The 17,283-nt window shown below is 46.9% G+C and overlaps 1 protein-coding gene across 1 annotated transcript in view; it reads left to right on the top strand.

The window, feature by feature from the left end:
• Window positions 1-17,283, top strand: part of PEX14 (peroxisomal biogenesis factor 14) — a 145,260-nt gene that overhangs the window by 40,145 nt on the left and 87,832 nt on the right. The window lies entirely within an intron of this gene.

Raw genomic sequence — 17,283 nt, 5'->3', positions numbered from 1 at the left:
TGCCAGATTGGTGTGTGTGTGTTGGGGGGGGGGGGGGTTTGTTGCTGGTGGGGACGACCTCACTCTCCTGTTGGAGGTGCAGAGTGCTGGTGGCCGTCAGGCGCAGTGAGCAGATAGTGCTGATTGGGGGTCAGTTCACCCCTGTGATATATCCCTTATGCAGATTTCCTTTGAAGAGAGAGGAGTCAGGTTCATTAATTAAAGGAGCCTGGCTCGAGCGCCCTGTAATTATAGGTGCTAGAAATCTGAATTTTAAGAGGTCTGTGCAGCTGCATTTTGAAAAATGTAGGGAGGCACCGAGAAGCACAGGCTGTGGGCAAGAATGTGGCGGAACCAGATTTGGGAGGTTCGGCTTTTGGCAGAATTCCCCTTCAAATTCATATTTATTCTGTCTCCTTTTTTTTTTTTTTAATGGGAAGCTGAAGGTCTGATTTTTATTTATTATTGTTATTATTTTTTTTGACTGAAATTTACCCCCTCTGATGGGCTAGCGTTGTCAGAATATGAAGGGCAAAAACTGTCAACTAGAAGATGCTTAGTTTTTAAGGAAGCAAGAGGTATCTTTGGGCTCTAGGGATGCCACCTTTGAAAACGATTAAATAATTTCTTTCTTGAAATGAGTGAGGGGGAAAGGGAACGGAAAGTTGTCTTGAACGCCATGTAGGGAGAGAAGTCCCGGGCCTGTGTGGGACTCTAGAACCTTTGTGCCTTCTTCTCTTCCCCAGAACAGGGTCCTCTCTGCCATAACTCACTTTTGACGTGAACCCAGAGGTACAAACAGAACATTTCAGACTCTTGGGAAGTCCTGACCTGTCCTTTTTCTTTCTCATTTCCTTAATTATTTGTAGGTTGACCTTTAGCTTTGGGTTCGGCCGTTTCTTTCTCTCCTTTTTTATTTTTCTGTTTGATTTATAAGGTTTCTTTTTACTTCTTGTGAAAAACCTTTATTTTGGTCTGGGACTGTTTGCATCTCTGTTAATTAACATGGCTAATTTGTGGATCGGAGGGGGAGATTAAGATGAGCTGGGGTCCCTTCCTCACCTCCCCCAGGAAGGAAAGAGGAGGCTCATGGTGACCGGGGTGGGGGGGGGCGTGTCTCACTGGACACCCGTGTGGCGGAACGCACGACGGAACACAACCCCCATGTGTCCGTGAGCCCCCTTCCTCCTTCCTGGCTCTGTCTTCTTGGGGGTCTTCAAACATTGTCCCGTTTCACAGTGCAGACCCTTAGCCTCACCTTTGGGGCTTGCCAGGGGCTGGGAAATGTGATAAATAAATAAACACACACAAATAAATAAATATACGTGTTAAAAGATCACCCTCTGCACCCCCTTCTTCCGTTCGCTCGTGTGTGTGCTGGGTGTCTTATACTAGCGAACCCATAAACTGTGACGGAGAACAAAAGTCTCGAAGGCTGTCATTTGCTGCATTTACAATATGCAGATTGCAGTTCCAATTAGATTGAAACCTCTATTTAGCAGAGTGGTTTTGTGAAATAAATAACTTTTGAAGAAGGCCTACTGCATATAATAAATACCTATTTTTCCTTCCCTCGCTGGCATCAGGCTTCCTGCCGTCCGAACGCTTGCCCGAAGTGCTGATTCAGAGGCGGGCGGCATCTTCGGGCTCTCACGGAAGAAATGCTTCTCCTCTGCTTTCCTGGCACAGGGATTTCATCCCTGATTTACAGTGCTCGGCTTGTTAGCGCCGGCGGAGGGGAGCTGGTGTGAAGGTCACCACGTCCGTTTTGTCCTCTTGGAGAGGCAGAGTGAGGGGCGTGTGTTCCTTCCCGTGTGCTTGTGGTGGTAGTGGTGGGGTTCAGGCACCCCCCGCTCTGTCCAGACGAGTCAGCCCAAACTCTTGTGTCTCTCGTTTCCACCCTCTCTACTGCCTGTCATTTGATGGGTGTATTTGGTGGTGGTGGGGGGGGGTTTGAATGATTTTGAAAGCCTAACTCAGAATTTCAGGAAGATAGCACACGACCTAGCGGGAGAGCTTTCTCCCAACACCCCCCCTTTCGTAATTGTCCCCTCCTCAGCCCAGCCGTGACAAACTGGCGGGTAATGAGCAGATCGGCTCCTCCTATTAGGCGAGTCCCGATGCTGGAAGGCGCTCTTGCTTTGTGCTGGGGGGGGGGGGTCCGTTAGCAGCTCTGTGCCTGGGGGGGGGGTGCTCTAAGTGGTCCTAGCAGAGGGCAGAGAGTGCTTTGGGAAAAGCGAATAGAAGGCTCTTTGGAAGAAAGAGAGTGCTTAAAAGGGAGAGAGGGGGCAGTGAGGTGCCCAGCTTGAAAGCACCTGGTGAAAATACTTGGACTCGCAGGGCTGCGGTCCTGAACACCACCGCCTGTCTCCGTGGCGGTGCTCTGGGTAATAACAGGATGCCTGATTACAAAGAACATTTTGAAGGCCACTTAGTCCCAGGTCGGACTGTGCATTAGGCAGCTAATCCTTTGCCGTAATGCTGGCCTGGAATCGCAAAATTGGAAGGAAGCGGCCTGTTGTGTTCCAGCCTGGGCAGTAAGTGTTGCTGTTACAGGTGCTGCCGCCTCAGCTCCTGGCTTTTCCTCAGCTCCCCAACTTTTCTTTCCCCGCCGGAGACACAAAATTCGCCGTGAGAGTGCCCTCCTCTTCCTGCCCGTGCCTCTTAAAGATGCCTTTTCTTCTTCTCTTACGTGGTCACTTTTCTCATCTTTGTGATTTGAAATGTTGCCATGTCGATGAATAGAGGAACATGCAGGGGCCACACACAGGCGTGGGTCCCTGGGCCTGGCTTGCTGGAGCAGAAAGAAACACCTAATTGCATCAGAACCACTCTTAAGTTCATATACGTGGAGCCCATCAAGCTGAAAGCATCCAGACAGCATCTGCTGTTATCAAATCACTCGCGAATCCAGCTAATTAAAATAGAGCTTCATTTTTCTGAACCATTGTTTGGCAGGAATTCGAAACGGGTCTAACCCAATTTCTGCGTGTTTATGAGCCTTTATTATATCAGAGGTACTTTTCTGTAAATGTACAGGGCAGCGTTAAATGAATTGACCCGCGCGGTATTGCTGTAGACGCACTGTGGACTTGCTAATGATCTCCCCTCCAGCTTTCTGGTTTCCAGACAGACTCCGGAAAGCTGTGTGTTCTCCTCCAGAGCCTCTGCCCTTTGTCCCCTTCCTGTTTTGTTTTGTTTTGTTTTTATGTAAAATTTTTAACTTTTACTTTGGACCTTCTTGCTTTCTTTGAAAACAGGACCCACTTTTTATGTTTGTTCCTTTGATGTTTGCTTTTCCATGTGTCTGTTCTTCTCTTTTTTCCCCCTTCCTGTTCTTGCCATTCTTCTAGGGGACCGGCTTTGCCTGCTCTTTATGTCTCGCTCTTCCCTCTTTCTTCATCCCCCTCACTTGTTTTTCTTTTTGTCTCTCCCCATAGACGTTCTCTTCAGTGCCTCTCCTCGAGCCTTCTCTTTCTCCTTTCTCCCTTCTTCCCGCCCCCTCCTGTTTTTTCCTAATAAAACGTTCTTATACCTTTGTCTCCACATGCAGATGCAGATTAGGGCAGAAAGTGGGTGCTTGTGGAGGTAGAGGCATCTGGCTGCTGGGAGGTGATGTCAGCCTGTTTTGCTTCTCTGAATTTGCTTGCCTGCTTTATTTTTGGTTTTTAAAAGATTTTTCAAACCACATCTACTCTACTTTATAGTCTAATAACCTTACTTTGAAGATCAAAAGTGTGGCATGGATGCTAACTAATTCTTCCACGTGATGCTTTGGCGCGTCTCTCCGCAGTCGTAGTTCCATTTTACAGATGAGGAAGTAGAAACAGGAAAGGTGAGCACCTCTTGGAAAGTTCCTGAAGAAGTTGGTGACTGAGTTAGAATTAGGAACGGGCCAACTTTGGCTGTGCTTCTCTCTGATGGTCCCCTCTTCGGAGATGACTTTCCTCCCCGTAAGAACCTTCTCCCTGTGAGACAAGGGTGACCGAATACTGCGCCTTTCTGCCCTTCTCTTCATGTCCTTTTAGCCTTCTGAGGTTTTTCACATTTGTAGTCTTTAGACGTTAAATGAATTTCTAGGTAATTCCTGGGAAACAAGGAGGCCGAACCACTTACGGGGCTGGTAAAAACCCATCCGTTACAGCCTCGAAGCAGCGCTTACTTTCTGCTTCCAGCAGCTTCCAGTAAGTGGGCCCACGTCACGCGCGCTGGCCCCAGTGATCAGAGCATCGTAGGAAGCACTGCGATATTTGATTGAATTTAGCTGTTCGGGAATGACGTGTGTATGAAGTCGTCTCTTGCATTACCGTGGCCTTTATTATTGCTAATGCATTCTGACATTACAGGTGTAGCCTCGGCCCTCCCACAAAGGGCAAGGCTGCTCTTACCGAGCTCAAGAGCAGAATTCATGAAGCTGTTACACAGTGAAACCGGTGTTCACATTTAGTTAATAAGCAGAGTAAGGGACATGCTTTTATAGAAAAGATAGCCAAGTGACAGAGGCCTCTCCTAATTCCTCTCCCAGCATTGTTTCAAAAACCGTGTCAGTTAGGATTGTTCTCCTGCAGAGAACTGGGGCCAATGCACAGAAGGTTCAGGAAAGTAGATTTCAACTCCGTTTAAAGAAGGACTCCTGAAAATGAATTGACAGGCTTTTGAGAGCGAGCTCTCTTGTGCATCGTAAGCATTCAGGTGGACGTCCACCCGACATCTGTTCGGGTTGTTGAAGGCGGGGGGGGGGGGGGGGGGGGCGTCCTTAGGTGATATGTGGGACCGGATGGCCTGAGGTCGCTTTTGACGACTTTCCTTGTCCTGGATTGGAGCAGCAAAAGCAGCATCTTCGCTTTACTTGGTTTTCTAAGTGCCTGGTGTGCTGTGCGGACCCGGCAAATGCTCAGTAACTATTCGTTATTTAATCTTCGGCTTCCTGCTTCTTAATCTAACTTGAATAAAAACTGTTCTTGTTCGGTTCAGGAAAATCACCGTCTCTGGCGCCCTCCTAGGATGAGTCATTTTGGATAGGCACAGTTAGATGGCCATCGAGGCCTGTGAGAAAACAAAACACTTTGAAGCTTTGGGCTGGGAATTACATGACATGGGCTATATACGTTGTTACTTTATTAGGCAGAGTATCTAGAATATAATTTAGTCCTCATGACTCAGTACCGTCGTTGTAGACGTAAATGTTGATACTGTGTTGTAAGTGTAGCTCTTCTTTCAAAAACTTGAAATACAGATATATTGTATATTTGCCCTTATTCTAAATGACTCCACCTATACCAAACGACCCCAGACTAACGAGCTTCTTGAGTTTTGTGTTTGCTTTTTCATAGATGTTTCTCTCTCGACATTTGTCGCTAGGCTTCTGTTGCTATCTGGTCTTTGTTCCGTAAGTATCTATTAGTTGGCTTGTTTTTCCTTTCTCATTTGCAGTTTTAATCTTCTGTAATTTGGATATCCGATAACTAAGCCCGTAGACAACGTCAGTCGCGAGTAAGTAGTGCGGGTAAAGCTCTGCTATGTGCGAGATCTGTGGAATCTGTCATGTCTTTTTTGGCAGCAGTGATTTTTTTTTTTCTCCCTTTCCTTCTCTCCTTCTTCTCTGTTGCTTTTCTCCTTTTTTTTTTTTGAATTGTGTGAGATTAGAGAGCTGAGATCCAGGAAGGTTGGGTCTTCTCCTTGACGCGCCTTGACCCGAGCCCATATCCCTGGTCGAGGCATCACAGGCTGCCTCCTGGAGTCACCTTAGAAGTGATGCAGTGGCACAGCTAGCGAGTCCTGAAGGTCATCTGGGTAAGAAGCTCTTGTTTTACAGAAATGAAGGGCTCTGTGGCACGGAGCAGGGACGTCACAGGCCGGGTCTCAGGACTCACACTCAGGTGTGAGTGTTGGACTCAGTGTGCAAATGTCTTGAGACCCAGCCTGCTTTCTGTCCTGCCGTCTGCCAGGTTTCATTCCTGACCGTTTGTTTGTTTGTTTGTTTGTTTGTTTGTAGTAGGCTCCACGTCAGTGGAGCCCAACACCGGGCTTGAGCTCACCACCCTGAGGTCAAGAGTCAGATGCTTAACCGACTGAGCCACCAAAGCACCCCATCCCCATTCCCTACCAGTTTTGAGCAAACCATGGGTGAATGAGAAAATAACAGGGTTTGTGTAAGGTAAAGTTCTGGAGGAAAAATTCTCTACTGGCTCTGGGCAGGTCCAGGATTAAAGCACACAAACCAAAAAAGGCTTCTGTTTGTTGCACTCTCTGGCTGTGTTTGCACTCAAGGCTGATATCAATATTGTAAGAGAAGCTTCAGTCCTTTCATTCAAATTTACAAGAAATGCTGTTTCCTTTTAGTTAAAAAAAAAAAAAAAAGTCCAAGAGAGCATTTGATTTGAGGAACCAAAAGTCTAGAAAATGTATCCGGGAGTCCTCATCAATTTGGGGCATAATGAAATATAAAAAATACTCAATAAAAGCTCCTTTATTACTTTAACTGTTTAAATGTGGAGTTTTTAGCCATCAGGTTAATGTTTGGGTATCATTTTTTTATTTGATTGTGAGCACTTTTCCAGGTAGCTCTGCCACTCGAGCGCTAATCAGATTCCCACAGATGAATGGCGCTCGCTGCAGCCCTGACATCACCGCAGTTTTGCTTCGACATTATTTTATTTGGTTTTCCTGTAAAAGTTAATAACTCTGTGTCCGTGTGTTTAAATAGGCAGGAAGAGAGAGAGAAAGGACAATGAGCAGAAAATGATGAGCAAGGTCTCCGGAAGCTTTGGCCAGATTGAGGAAATGTAGGCAGTTTTGTGATTTCAGACTATTTCACCCTCTGAGCGGGGGTACAGAGAATCCAGAGGGTTGCAAAGCGAGATGGTAGTTCCTGATCCTTCAGAGAATGGAAAGCAAACTTCTCTGTTTCCCAGACGGAGCTGGAAGGAATTAGAAATGAGTTACTATTGATTTAGAGGAGGAGGTGGAAGGTGCTCAATAGAAATGATTTGCTTGATGGTGAAAATGGTTTAAATGTCGTGTTAATTGTGAGTAAATCACGTGCCCATTTTGGATGACCACGGTTGGTGAGAACGTCCCATGCGGACGTGAAGACCCTCCTTTTGATCTGCCCATCAGAGGCGGGAGACCTGAAACGAGGGCCTTGTGGCCAGGGGTGGCCCTGGTGGCTGGTAGGCCTCTCTCGAATCTTTTATTTTTAGAAGTGTGGGTTTTTGCTTTTTGTTTTTTATTTTTTAATTGGGAGCTGTGGTTGTTAATAATAGGAATGTTCACGATGCCTAGTGAAAGATCACAGAATGGTTCAAAGCCATGATGATTACCGTTCGATTCTTCCTGCATTCCGTGGGCATCTTGCTGAGCTAGAAGTTTCTAAGTGGGGGTCTATCAGAGAAGGCAGGGGCAGCAGTAGTGCCTGAGTCTGGGGATACAGATGGCGTATGTTCCACAGCCATTATTCGGTGCCCCTGAAAGATGCATGGAAGGAGGGACACCTCTTTTCCCCGTCTGTGTCAGAGGTGTCCCTGGACTTGGGGTGCTCTGCTCCCTGGTCTTGGGGTGGCTAAGTTCCTTCTAAAGTGAGCGACAGAGGCGTGACTTCTGTCAGATACCCCTTTCTTAGAACACAGAACCTGGCCACCAAGACTATTATTCCATAGGGATGTCGGGTACCTCTGGCGTCTGTCACCTGACTTATTGCCAGAGTCGTTTCCATAGATGCTGTCTTTGTAGACCGCCTGTTCCTGTCCACTTTCTGGGGCTCGGGTGCTGGCTGAGGGTGGTTTTCCTCTAGGAGGAGCTGACTTCATTTCACTATTCTAGTAGAAAGTGTTTCTAATCCCTATCATCTTACTGTAAATTTGAAGATTTTTGAGTCTGCCAGTATTATGAATCATACTTACGGATCTCATACTTTTATTTTTTTCCTTAGGTCATGGAAGAATTTAAATAATGGCAGAAACTAGGACTTGGTGGTCTTCTGTTAGTGCAGATGTTAACTGTTCACTTTCTTCCTTTTTTTTTTTTAATTTTTAATGTTTTATTTATTTCTGAGAAAGAGACAGCGTGAACAGGGGAGGGTCAGAGAGAGAGGGAGACACAGAATCTGAAACAGGCTCCAGGCTCTGAGCTAGCTGTCAGCACAGAGCCTGACACGGGGCTCGAATCCATGAACCATGAGATCATGACCCGAGCTGAAGTCGGACGCTTAACCGACTGAGCCACCCAGGCGCCCCTGTTTACTTTCTTCTGCTCTTCAGTGGAACTAAAGGTGATTGAAAGGCCGTGCACATTTGTCATTTTATATTTACTTATTTTTTGTATGCAAAATATTTTAAATAACATACTCTTCAGTTAAGCAACATCCATCCTCGAGACCAAGGTAATTGCACATTAGCTAAAATGGAGTCAAGGCAGGCCTCCTAGCTGAAAATTCCTCTTTTTTCTCTTTCCTTTTTCCTCTCCTCTCCTCTCCTCTCCTCTCCTCTCCTCTCCTCTCCTCTCCTCTCCTCTCCTTTCCTTTGGAGAAGTACAGATTAATTCAGTAGATTAAGGAGGAAACACTACGTGCAGAGAGGCAAGATCAAGTACAAAGCAAAGACTAGAACAGAATGCCACAATATGGAAAGAGCTAGACCTTGTTTACCCTTTTGTCTGTGGTACAGCACCACACAGGGGCTTCCATGTGTTAAAACAATTTTCTCTCTCCTTTTCCCACCATCCATCATCTGCTTATTTGCTCAATCCTAGTACGCGTGGATAGTGGTATCAGGATCGTTGGCCTGCGCTCCCCGGGGAAACAACTTCATCAGCTATAGGCCAGAGCTTGTGTGTGTTCTTTCAGTCCTCTGTCTACAGTCCTCTCGCTTCCTAATTTACTCATGTCGTTTTCCCTCCATGCCCTTCAGTGCAGTTCTGTCCTACATCTATAACACAGATTCTTCTCTTAAAATAAAAATTTACCCCCTTCACCCATTTCTCCCACCCCTCCACCCCTGTCTCTGGCAACCACCAATCTGTTCTCTATATCTATGAGCTTTTTTTTTTTTTTAATTCCACCTATAAGAGAAATCATATCGTGTTTGTCTTTCTCTGTCTGACTTCCTTCACTTAGAGTAATACCCTCGAGGTTCATCCATGTGGTCACAAAAGGCAAATGTTCATTCTTTTTTATGGCTGAATGATATTCCTCTGTGTGGGTCTGGGGAGAGAGAATATATAATAATTTCTTTATCCATTTATCCATTGGGCACTTACATTGTTCCCAGATCTTGGCTATTGGAAATAATGACATTTATCATTTTAAATTCCTTTCTTGCTCTCTTTTCATTCAAACTATTTCTTGGCTGTGACTGTTTCTTCTGTATTCAAATCTATTATTTATTTATTTAAAAAAATTTTTTTTAATGTTTTATTTATTTCTAGGAGAGACAGCGTGAGTAGGGGAGGGTCAGAGAGAGAGGGAGTCACAGACTGAAACAGGCTCCAGGCTCTGAGCTGGCGGTCAGCACAGAGCCCGACGCGGGGCTCGAACCCATGAACCGCGAGATCATGACCTAAGCGAAAGTCAGACGCTTAACCGACTAAGCCACCTAGGCGCCCCTCAAATCTATTTTTTAAAGTTTATTTTTATTTATTTTGAGAGAAAGAGCATTCATGCATGTGTGGGAAGGGCAGAGAGAGTGAGAGCGAGAGAGAATCCCAAGTAGGCTCTGTGCTGTCAGCACAGAGCCCGATGTGGGGCTTGATCTCATGAACCATGAGATCATGACCTGAGCTGAAATCAAGAGTTGGACGCTTAACAAATTGAGCCACCAGGTGCCCCGTATCTATTTTTTACCATTTTGTCTCTCTCTCTTCTTTTTTGTAGGATGTATGTTAGGAATGTCACTTAGTGTCCCCTCACAGGTTTTAGTTTTGTGCTGTGTGTGGGGTGATTGTAGACAGGATTTCTTGGTCCAGAGCTTTTCTTCCATAGAATCCAAGAGCCCATGTCCTTTCCCTCCGAGCATCAGGTGCTAAGCCATCCTGAAGGGACCCTGTCCTATACCACTTGGTGGTCCTCTGTTCAGCGTCTAACCCCCCAGTGATGACTCAGTGCTTGAAACTGCCTGTCCATGACATGACCTATGTCCCCTTCCTAAAGATCGCACATCTCAACAGTGCAGGGCCAGAGAAGGCTTTCCTGATCTCTGTCTGGCCCTGACTTCAAAAGAGGTGGGAACCGAAACACTGTTTCATCTGCCACGCATCTGAAAAGTCCTGGAGTTTAAGAGAAGTAATCTTCAGAAAGCGTAACGTTCACCCTGTGCTGGAGAGAAAGGAACCGTGAAGCAGGAGCCGTGGTGTCATCAGGAAGGTCCTGGGGACTGAATGCTACATATTTTTAGTGCTGGAGTCACCAGCCACCGTCACTCAGTGAGCTCAGAGTTCTCCTAGGGAGCATCTTGGACACTGAGTCATTACATTCCTTTGGAGTGATTCAACTCAACAGCTTGACACCTTCATTAATTTTACAACGTGAAACCCGGGCGCTCTCTTGCTTCCTCTTTAGCACAGGGAAATTAGAGGAATATTGAAAATACAAAAACCCAGGGAAACTGGCAGAAGGAGCAGTCAGGGAGCTGTTGAAAGACATCGTGTTAAGAAATTGCACTCCTTGCCTTCTCTTGGTATCTCTGGAGACCGAGCACCCACTCTTGCCACATGTGGCTGGCATGTCAGCCTTTTATTTCTGTTCGTGGCATGCCGGCCGGACCTCCGACTTGCAGCCAGCTCATTCGCCTTCTCCGCTGAGGTCACTGCTACCGTGATCCGTGTATAATGGCATTTTCCTCCTCTTTCAGTATGGAGGCTATTACAGTTTCTTCTCTAAGCAGGACTTCAAACAATTTGCTGCCAGTTGGATTTCAAAGCCAAGGAAAAGGCAAATGTCATCCTTTTTTCCTCCCCTCTTTGGGTAACTGCTTTGTTGGTTGCATCAAAAATTAGAGGGGCTGCTATCTAAATTCAGGTGGGGCTGCGCGGGGACAAGGCATTTAAATTTGCTTTTCTTTCTCCCTGAAGGAGAAAAATCCTTTTCCTTCTCAACCTTTCCTAAAAAGGAACTTTGATCTTCTCAACCCCGAAGCAAGGGTTTTCATTTCCTCTCCGGCGAGCGTGTGCACTGCAGCCCTTTCTGCGACGCGGTGACAGTCAGGCTCGGCGGCAGCGGCTCCTCTGCTTTTCAGGCTTTGCTGCCCCACTGCACCAGCTCCCCGGGGGCTGGAGGCTGGCGCCCGCAGCGCTTTCCAGAGCCACCCTTTCCGCCCCTACAGTCACCGTCACTTGATATGAAATAACGCATGTTGGCTGAAGATGCTTTTGATTTCCACACACATTTCTGGAAGAACTAGTTTAATCAAATAACAAAACAATGACATTCTGACAAGCGGTTGGTGCAATATTTTTAACTCGGGCTAAGACGAAAACAATTTAAACAGAGGTATTTCACTTTGAAAGGTAGTTTTTGTGCACACGACGTTGCCACTTTTCATAAAGGCGTTTACTGCATATATCAATATGTTTTAAGAGAGACGAGGGTCAATAATGCGTGCTTTGGAATTCCCTAAATGCAGATTTACACAGTAGACCTTAAAAATACTACGTTCTACTGTGTCAACTCTTGTGCACTTCTGCCGGAGATATTTTCTTTCTTTAATGTGAAAAACAAAAGGACAGAGGAAAGTAAAACAAAGGAAATTAGGGCCCACAAGCTTAATTAGTACAGAGTTATAACCCACATCAACAATGGGAAGGACACAGTGACAAAACCCAGGAAATTCCAAGTTGGAGGAGAGGCTTTAACTCCTTGAGTGCTAGGCTCCCCCACTCCTTACCCAGGTGCAGGAGGCTGGCTCAAGTGCAGCTCCCGGCCATCTGTATTTTTGAACTTCCTGGCTTTTGTTGACTTTCCCTTCTCTCTTCCCCCCTTGATGCAAATGAAACGTACCTTTGTGTGTGTGTGTGTTAACTGTAGATAAACGGGCTAAAAGTGCCTCTTGATTTTGTAACCCTCAGAGAAGGAGAAAGAGTAAAAAAAAAAAATTCCTGTCACTGTCATCTGTTCATTTTTAATGAGCAATTTTAAAAAATTGAAAATAAAAGAGGAAAATGAATAGGTGTTGAACCAGCCCGTGATATGTAAATGCCAACTAGTAATTACCTAAAACCTCAATTTTCATTCTGTTTCATCTTGCAAAACATTTCATTTTCCCTGAGTGAAAACACTTCACCAGGGCTGCGCGAGTCAGCGGAGCGACCGCCCTTGGCCTGCGCGGCCGCCGGCTCCGGCTAGGGGGCACTTTGGCTCTGCGCTCGGGCTGCCTGAGCCGCGTGTCCAGCTCAAGGTTATTCCCCTCTTGCCATTCCAGTGGTTTTGCTCGGAGAGCGGAGAGCGGTCGGTGGCGCCCCTCCCCCCACCCCCACCCGTCTAGTTTCGGGGAGCCTTATCCCTCCTTGTCCTTGCCCGGGATCGTATTGAATTTTGGCTGACCGAGCCCTCCTGTGCATATTAACTTTCCCCTCACCTGCCTGCGAGCCCCCTCGCCTTCCCTGTGTGGCATCTCGCACTGTTGAGAGCTGCTTTCTTCCTGCCAGTCCCCTTCCTCCCTTTGGGATTTCGGACCCAACCGGCTCTCTTTTTTTTTTGTTTCCTACTTCTCCTTTTTAGTCCTTTATCATTTTGGTGACCCGGGGTGGGGGGTGGGGGGACGCGGCTCCCCTCGCTTGCAGCTCACACGCGTTTGCCCTCCTGCCACGCTTAGAGTGAGGGTTCTGACATTTCTTGTGCGTGCTCGTAGCTTTCCTTGCGTTCTGGTTCAGGGTCTGACACCTTGTGGGTGTGCTCGCGCGCGGCGTCTTGGAATGTGGCTCACGGATGCCCCCGCTTCCAGGGTGGTTACCCTTCTCAGCCTCTTCCCCAGCTAGAGGGAGAGCGTGGGGGATTGAAAAAGAACGCAGAGCCCCGGGACCGGGAGCCAGCAGGTTAGAGAGGCTTCTGGATGCAGAGAGCCAGAATTATGTTGTCCTAGGACCCTGGATCTGAGAGTGCTTCGCCTCGAATCTCAAGGAACACGGCCTCTTTAGTGAGATATATAGCTTCATAATTAGCCCGTTGCATTTTTTCACGAGTGCTAGCATCAGCGTTCTACGATGTGTTTCTCTGATTAACAGCTGCTTTGCAACTATTTCCTCGTGCCACGGATGACCATATTTGTCAAGGAACTCCTGACAGAGTACTGATTTCTTACTAAAATGCAGCATTTCTGTTTGAAGAGGGTGCTCTCATTCTCAGCACTGCCCGGCTTTTGAAAGTCAGTCCTTGTTAAAACTCCAGTTGGCTTTGGTCTAACGCTTGTTAACAGCATTCTGGGTATCTATCTGCTTTAGAGCACGAGCGTAGGAACCTCTCACCGGCGATGTGATCTTCTGAGGCGCGCACAGGCCATGGCGCAGCGTCGGGATGGGCCTTTGGGCCCCGCACACCGGTCATTCCTTTTGCCCTCTGGCTGTGATCGCTCGGGGTTAAAAAGGACTTGGCTTTGGTTGTTAGCGGCATTAATTTTTGACTATTTTTAATATTTTAAAATGGCTAATGAATGCTCACATTTTAGGAGATAGATGTGTGCAGAGCACACAAGAGTGCTGGAATTGGTGGCATTCCAAATAAGTGTCACGGGAGACAATGCATCAGGTTTCCGTGTCAGGTGCAGAGTGCTAAGGCGTCGTCACACCCCGGGGCCGCTCTCAGGCAAGCTCTGTTCTCCCGTCCCCGCCTCGTGCAGAAAAGGAGGTGTGCAGAAAAGGAGGTGTGCGTCTGAAGAGTACAGCGTGTGGGTCTTTTGTGGGAGAGTGGGGAGCACACAGGGCGCGTCTCTTCAGCGAGGACTGTCGGAACCTCGAGTCTGCTCGCCAGGGATTACTTATCCCGCACAACGCATTTAGCAGCAGTTCATCGTAGATCCCCCCCCCCACCCCCCCGCCCCTGAGCCTACTGTAGTCCGTTGACCGTTGATTTACACAGGTACAAATCCTGGGCTCTCAAACAAGGGTCTCTTGCAATTGGCCAGTCATCTGGGGTCCAAAGGGCCCTCTCCCCCCTGGGTGGGCAGCCGTCGCAGAGGGGCGATTACTCCCCTTGCTTGCACCGTGGCTTTCAGGGACAGACCCGTGAAAATGATCAACTTTCCCTAACACTTGGGAGTTGACGGTGACAGGGTGGTTTTTATTTTGCTTTTGGGGGGAGGGGGGCGGAAGACGGGGCCACAGGAGTAGGGGTGGCGAGAAACTTGGCTTCTGTTTTCCTCTGAGTTCGTCGCCCGTGTTTTTATGACACCAGCTAGTGGTAATTCGAGGTATGCTCATTAAGAACTCTCAGTGCAAGCGGAGGAGAAAGGAAAAACGATTCCGTGTTTCTCATGGACTCAACGGCAAGTGGCCTCCAACAACGGCATCAGGTGCTGCGCGCCAGAATTTTCCCTGGCTTGCTGCACTCCCACAACATGTGCAATAAAGTTCCTGTCTCCGTTTTACATCTTTGACATTGAGGCGGAAGATTTGGCCTGAATTTATGTGATTTAGTTGGGCGCAAATATAACCCATGAATAGTCACATTCATCTCCTAATTAGAAAATCAAACGATAATACAGGACAGGCTGCAGGCACCCCATCATTTCGACCAACAAAAGCATGCTGTGTGTCGACCCCTCTGTAGAGGAAGAGCCAGTTGAATTGCTTCATGAAGTTAATGAAAAGTGTCCAACAATAGGTGAATGAGAGCTGCAAGACCCAGTGTGCCCATCAGTTGTTTAGTGCGTTAAAATCTTTGCATTATTAAAGATTTTGGGGAAATCTTTAACCATCTGTGGATGGCTCTCGGGTATGTAAAATTCTGGATTGGACAGGCCTTTCCCCCGTATTGTAGCTCCGGTTCCCGGTGCGGTGGGTGCAGGGCAGAGTGGAGAGTAGCCGAAGAAATAATTAGTGGAAGGAGGAGAGAGGTTTTCCTATCTTCACTCTTACCTGGAGCTGCCTATCTGGGTATCTTTCTTATTCAGCACATTATGTTGAGGCTATTAGTTTGGATGCTTTATATTTTTGCATCTGGCGTAGTGATATCAATGCTGTTAAATATGTGATTTGCCTGTCGCCTGCATTTTCAGACAAAGATCAAGAGGAACATAAACAAGCCCCAAATATACTTTATGTAGGTGTTTTGGCAGCGTGATTTTATATGGCTTGAAATTAGTGAATGGAAACTTTAAAAGAAATTGTTCATATTTTTGCAAGTTTGAAGTGTGCCGGGACTTTGTCAAATTCCCGTTAAAATAAATACGTCAATTTCATCTCCCTTCCGAATTCATTTATCTTGCTTTTTTAAAAGGTGTTTTCTACTTTACCTGATGTTTAAATTGGATTCGCTCGTTTATGCTGTTCTTTGCTATATCCCCCACGTTTTTCTTAAATGAATTACTAATGACAGAGCACTCCATCATTCCCTCTCTACAGCCACTTTAAGGAAAGCATGGTGATCTAAACCTTTTAACCTATTAAAGATGATTTTTCCCAATTGAATCAGACCCACCACAGGTGTAATAACTAATCATTTAAACTACACCTGCTATTATGTATTTTTAAGCCATTATGCGTGTTGGATAGATGATAATTCATGTTTATTGCATTGTCCGATGGATCCGTTTTGCCTACACTAGGCTGATTAATGTATTTAAAGAAATAAGAGATGCAATTTTTAAAAAAAAATTGATGGAATGCGCCAAGCACTGCATTGAGTGCACCATTAAACCCATCAGAACTTTGCTCTCTGACCAGAAATGCATATACCAAGGACTGTATTAAAAAAGCAAGGTGAAACCTGTGCATTTTAGTGGTGGGATTCTGTTTTCTTTCTCTGTCATGGAAAATTTTGGAAGGATGAAGGAAAGGTCGGCGCTTTTGTGGGTAAATGAGGGGAGCTGTGTTGTTAATATCTGCTGCTCAAGACCCGCTCATCTGCGTTCCCTCTGACACCTGGTACGCACACCGCTGTGTGCGGAGACTGCCGTGTGCTACCAGTGTGCTGTAATGGTCATATGTGTGGCAGGTGGATTTTTTCTCCAGGTGAAGGACAGTCACCCCTGAGCCACCCAAGCTATGCCGATAGGCATCGACCCTGTGCGGCCTGTGACTGCGTAGCTGTCCCCCCTTCCTGGACATGGGCTTCTCTCCCTCTGGTCTCTCTCCTTCCTCTCTCCCCACCTCCCCTTCCTGCTTCTCCCCTCCCCTTTTCTTCTGCCTCCCCTCTGCTTTCTCCCCTTGTCCTGTGGCCACTCCTTCCTTCTCCCCAGTCTCTCTTCTGTCCTCTTCTCTCCCTTCTCCCGTCTCTTCATTAAAATGCATCATTTTGTAGGTGTTTGTCAGATTTTTGTCTTAAAGTTTGGTGCGAGCTGAGGAGACCTGGTTGAGGGGGCACGTATGGAGTTTTGGGCTCTAGAATCTGGGGCATCGATTTCGGTCCAGCCCAGAGCTGGTTGGTTACTGCTGCAGCTCCTGACGGGGTTTAATAGGTTTGCAGGGCCCATGGATGGCAGCCGGGATCCGAGAACCCGAGTGCGTCTTACCGCTGATGGGCCCGATTCTGAAGGCCCGGGACACCTGAGTCTGTCCTTTAGAGAGTCTGTCTCCAGCAGGCCTCCAGGGGAGGGATCACGGGGGAAAATATATAAGGGAATCGCCTGGCTTTTTGCTTTTCTTTCTAATTTAGCCTCATCTTTTGTTCCCAGAGAAGTGTGTCTGGTCACAAGATTAAATTCCTATAAAATATGAGACTATTTGTAAGTTGTATTCCATTTGTAGCCACAGTCGCTGCGCAGCTGCTGCCCTTAGTCTGCAGGATCTTAGAAAAGTTCCTTATATTTGGTCCCTTAGAAAATTTTTCCTTCAGTAACTTAGGAAGGAACTCCAGGGTCTGTCGACTTTACCTGTAACACAAGACGATGTTATCCGTTGGGTTTTGATGAGATGAATAATGCCAGTCATTTAAAAGGGCCCCTTTCCTCTCTGGGGCAGGTCTGCACGTTCCCCCCCTTGCACCGGGGGGGACGTACACACGGGGGACGGAACGCACACACGTGGCGTGCAAATACACACCGTGTGTGTGCTGAGTGATGTGAAGGTTAATACCTTCAGCAGTTTGCCTTCCACCCCCTCCTTGGCTTATTTGAAGATATGAAGATTTCATTAAATAATATCATCACCAGAGGTAGGGAG

Source organism: Hyaena hyaena, unplaced genomic scaffold (assembly GCF_003009895.1).
Source record: "Hyaena hyaena isolate Hyena2069 unplaced genomic scaffold, ASM300989v1 scaffold_94, whole genome shotgun sequence".
In the NCBI taxonomy this organism is placed as follows: domain Eukaryota; kingdom Metazoa; phylum Chordata; class Mammalia; order Carnivora; family Hyaenidae; genus Hyaena; species Hyaena hyaena.
The sequence above is the reverse complement of the archived record's forward strand: the minus strand, read 5'-3'. Positions and strand labels throughout refer to the sequence as shown.